At 39.3% G+C, this 4,867-nt stretch overlaps 1 non-coding gene across 1 annotated transcript; it reads left to right on the top strand.

The window, feature by feature from the left end:
* The first annotated feature begins 2,166 nt into the window (after window positions 1-2,166).
* Window positions 2,167-2,302, top strand: LOC133045333 (small nucleolar RNA SNORA70). The gene has a single exon (XR_009690207.1). It is a non-coding gene; the product is annotated as a small nucleolar RNA SNORA70 (small nucleolar RNA).
* The last annotated feature ends 2,565 nt before the right edge of the window (window positions 2,303-4,867 follow it).

The raw sequence follows: 4,867 nt of genomic DNA, 5'->3' as shown, positions 1-4,867 counted from the left end.
AAAAAAATAAAACTCACATGGCAACCCTTGTGTCCATGAAATGGAAGCTTCATCAAATATTAAACCACACACACACACACACACACACACACACACACACAACCAAATTCAGCACCTGGTTCTTCCTTTTATCTGAGTAACAAGGGTGAGAAACTCTTTAAATCTTCCTTGAGATCCATGTAAATGACCAAGACAGTTACGTAGCGAGTGATCTTCAAAGTGGACATCCTTCCAACAAATGATTTCGTTATTGCTTAAGGCTGATTGATGCCTTAAGCATCAATCAAACAAAAAGATGAAGCAAAACTCATCTCTTTTATTGCCCCCTCTCCTGTATTTCAGGATGAGGATGTGACATTGGATGGATTCTGTGATCATTTAGCGAATTTTAGACGGTTTTTGTTGGGTGTGAGGCATGCAGTGATTGGAGTAAGAAGAAATTGAACCATGGAGTCAGATGTCCAGAAGTTCTGCCCACAACTTGTTAGTTGTTTTTTTTAACGACATTTGGTAATTATGTTACTTAAATGGGTTAGAGACAACCAACCCAGTTGTATTGACCTCCTATCAAACATTTATTTTGTTTGAATTTTTAGCTTGTAATTCTTTAACTTTTAGTGCTGTGAAATGCAGTGTGTCTCTCCCATATTTCAGATAAAGAAATGAGACTGAGTTTTCAGCTCATGTTAGGCAGAAATAAAGAAAGAATATCAGATGACTTATCTAAGAATTTCCTGGTAACTGAGGGAGGAGGAGAGAAAAAAAAGAGTGAGAGGAATTGGGGGACAAATGAGGTCAAGATGTCCTGGGAAAAAGCCAGAGGTGCCAGGAGAGCAGGACGGACTCACAAGGAAGCATCTTTTCATTATGAAGAAAAATATTCCTGACTCCTAAATGTAGGTATGAGTTAACAGGATTTTAATGTTGAAAATACTATTGAAAAAACTTACAAATATGGCTAGTAATGGGAGATTTAATAATATATTATCCAGGAAGAAATGGTTGGCTTTGTTTATCTTAATCTTAGTAAAAGAAGACACAAGGGACCTGGAACTTTATTAATTTTGGAAGAAGGAATTAATCTTTTTGTTTACCCAGTGTCTTGTCTTTGGTGAGCAATGAGATTTTGGAGGATGAAAATTTTAACCAGCCTGATAGAAATATACTGCAAACCAGACACATAATTTAAGATTTTCTCGTGCCCACATTATAAAAAGTAGAAAAGAAACAGGTAAAATTAATTTTTAACGTTTTAATTTAAACTTTTTCTTTCAGTTTTATTGAAGTATAATTGACATATACATCAATACATACATATATATATATATATATCTGAATAGTTTAAGATATATAGCATAATGATTAGACTTACACACATCATGAAATTATTATTGCAATGAGTTTAATAAACATCCATCATCTCACATACATAGAAAATTAAAGAAATAGAAAAAAATACTTTTCCTTGTGATAAGAACTCTCAGGATTTATTCTCTAAACGACTTTCATATATGGCATACACTAGTGTTAATTATATGTGTCGTATTGTATATTACATCACTAGAACTCATTTATCTTATAAGTAGAAATTTGTACCTTTTGACCCCTTTCTTCTGATTTGCCACCCCATACCCACCTTCACTAACCACAAATCTGATCTCTTATTCTGTTTGTTTCTGAAGTATAGTTGACTTACAACACTGTTAATTCCCATTACGCAAGACAGGGATTTGATATTTCTATACATTTCAAAATGATCACCAGGGTAAAACTAGTTACAATATGTCAATGTAAAGACATTACCTAGTTATTGACTGTATTCCCCACACTGTACAGGTCGCCCCCATGACTCATTTATTTTGCAGCTGCAAGTTTGTAGCTCTTCATCTCCCTCACCTATTTCTTTGTCCTCCCAACCTTTCCCCTCTGGCAATGATCTGTTTGTTCTCTGTATCTATGCCTGTTTCTGAAACAGGTAAATTAATTTTAATCATGTATTTCATTTAATCCAACATATTGAAAATGTTCATTTCAAACATAATCAACATAAAAATTATTAATGAGATAGTGTACCTGTTTTTCATTCTAACTTTTGAATGTCAGTGTATTTTCTGCACTGATTGGGCATCATAATTGAGACACACCATTTTTAATAGTTTAAGTAATTTGCAGGTAATTAAGCCGACTGTGCTCTTTTCCCCGTGAGAGCCTGGTGTGCAATGGCTACAGACCAGCAACCTCCTTGACAATGTATTCAGCCTGTTGCCTGTAAGGGTTGCCCTAAGGGACCTTGGAGACAGACCTTTCCAGTGGACATTCATGACTGGCACACTGCACCCAGTCTAGCTCCAGACAGGCATGTGTGGTGCTTTTGGAAAGCCCCAGGGCACAGTGGCCAGGGTCCACATTGGCCAAGTCATATGTCCAAGCTGCAAAACAAAGAGCATGATATTGAGGCCCTCAACAGGGGGGCCTGGCCTGTTGAGATGTGGGAAAACCCACATCTCCAAGGACTGGGTATTTACTAAATTTAAAGCAGATGAGTTTGAAGACATGGTGGCAGAAAAGCAGCTTATCCTGGATGTCTGTGGGGCCAAATACACCCCTAATCATGTTCCCCTGGACGAATGGTGGGTCTTTTGCTCACGGGAGCCTTGGCGCCAGCCTCATTACTCACGACCACCAATAAATTCTATTTCCTGTGTTCCCCAAAAATAGTTAAAGTAAAATGGATGTCAATCAAAACTATAAAATTGCATTTCACAGGAAAACATGTTTTAGACTTCAGTTTGAAGACAAATGATTTAAAATGAAATGAAGAATTCAGTTCCTCAGTGGCATTAGCCCTATTTCAAGTGCTCAGCAATCACATGACCATGGTCAGCTGTTCTGGACAAAACAGCTCTCCTTAAGGGTTAACCTCTCACCTAAGGCCAACACAGAGAGTGTTAAAAAATCAGAGAAGTGTGTCACCATTTCAGAGGTGCCCTTCCTACTTTGTCACAAGCTTCATGCTTAAATGTCCCACAGACCCACAGAATTTGGATCTCTGGAGGTCCAGTCATTAAGACTTGCCTTCCAATGTAGGGTTCAGGCAATCCAAGCCCGGTACCCATCTTCCAGCAAGAATTTCTTGGATTGGCATAGACTTAGTTTATGCACATACTGGCTTCATTGTCTGAACTGTGTGCCCCTGCATTCCTGTGTTGAAACCCTTACTCCGCAGCACCTCAGAATGTGATTGTACATGGAGGCAGGGCCTTTAAAGAGGTAATGCTGTTACAGTGAGGTCACTAAAGTGGGCCCTAATCCAACATGACCCGTGTCCTTATAAGTGAATAAATGTGGGCACACGGAGAGACCTGAGACCAGCATGCACACAGAGGAAAGGCTGTGTGAAGACTCAGTGAGAAGGTGGCTATCTGTTAAACAAGGGAGACGGGCTTCAGAAAAACTACCCCTACAGACAGACTGATCTTGAACTGCCAGACTCCAGAAATGTGAGAGAAGAAAATTCTGCTGTTGAAGCAACCCAGGCTGTGCTATTTTGTTATGGGGGCCCGAGCAGCTAATAAGACCTGACATAGACAGGGTTAAAAAAAATCAGAGAAGTGCATCACCATTTCAGAGGTGCTCTTCCCACTGTGTCACAGGCTTCATGTCTGAATGATCCTCAGAGCTTGGATCTCTGGAAATCCAATGGTTTAGACTTAATGTTTTGCCTTCTAAGGCAAGGGGTGAAGGTTTGATCCATGGTAGGGGAACTAAGATCTCACATGCCTTGCGGGTGGCCACAAAACCAGAACATAAAACAGAAGCAGTGTTGTGACAAATTCAATAAAAGGCTTTAAAAGTGGTCCATGTAAAAAGAGTCTTAAAAAAAAAGAAAAATAAACACGCAAGTGTGTGTGTATGTGTGTGTGTGTTTCTTTAGTTGGCTTTGTTTGCAAGTATTTTAGCAGCTGTTTGGCCAGAATGTTGTGTGTTTTTTCTATTTGGAAGGTGGGGAGTAAATAAGTCACAGTGACAAACCATAAACATGCAGCTTTGAGGTTCAGCTTGAAGTGTCCATGGCCATCAAGCCCTTCTCTTGCCTTTGTCCATCACAGTGCAGACGTGGTGCCTCTTCACGGTCACCCACGTTCATTAACAGCGTCTGTATCTATGCTAATACAATCAGGAAACGAGGCAGTCCATCTCTCCCTTCCCAGAAAGAACAGGGTGATCAGCCATTAGTGATTCACACTGATGAGCTGCCGCTAATTGCACAGAATGTAATTAGTGATTATATAATATTTGAGCTCTTGCAACTGTCATTAATGTCCACGACTCACCAGAGATGAGCCCTACTGAATGGAGTGTGATTGCCTGGGCTAAATCTAGTTAATCTGGGCTATCTTAATCAACATGGGATGCACTTTAGGCAGCGATTAAAAGCTCTGGTGACCTCAGAAAAAATCCTGCCATCCACCACAGTCTGAATTGCTTACAATAGAGATCCCTTTCCAAAGAGGAATTTAATAATTAAATGGCCTGGAAAACTTGAGGGCAGAGTTATTGGATGATGTTAACACGTTTAGATTTTTCTGTAACAGATATGGTGACCGAAATGTTGTACTGGTGCCGGCATTAATTTATGACACATCTGATATTGACTCGGGGTGTATTATCTGCTGAAGTTACAATGGTTTTTTTGTCATGTGGCTAAGGAGAACAGGATTAAGAAATTGTTCTTTGCAAGAGGAAACATGACTATTCAAAATGGCCTTCTTAGAGCATACTTCTGAAGGATTGTTTCATGGAATGAAATTTTAGAAGTGACAACGTTAGAGTGATAGTTTGCTTCCTGTAATAAGTAAAAGTTGGG

The sequence above is a fragment of the Dama dama genome, chromosome 23, assembly GCF_033118175.1.
Source record: "Dama dama isolate Ldn47 chromosome 23, ASM3311817v1, whole genome shotgun sequence".
Taxonomy (NCBI): domain Eukaryota; kingdom Metazoa; phylum Chordata; class Mammalia; order Artiodactyla; family Cervidae; genus Dama; species Dama dama.
The sequence above is the reverse complement of the archived record's forward strand: the minus strand, read 5'-3'. Positions and strand labels throughout refer to the sequence as shown.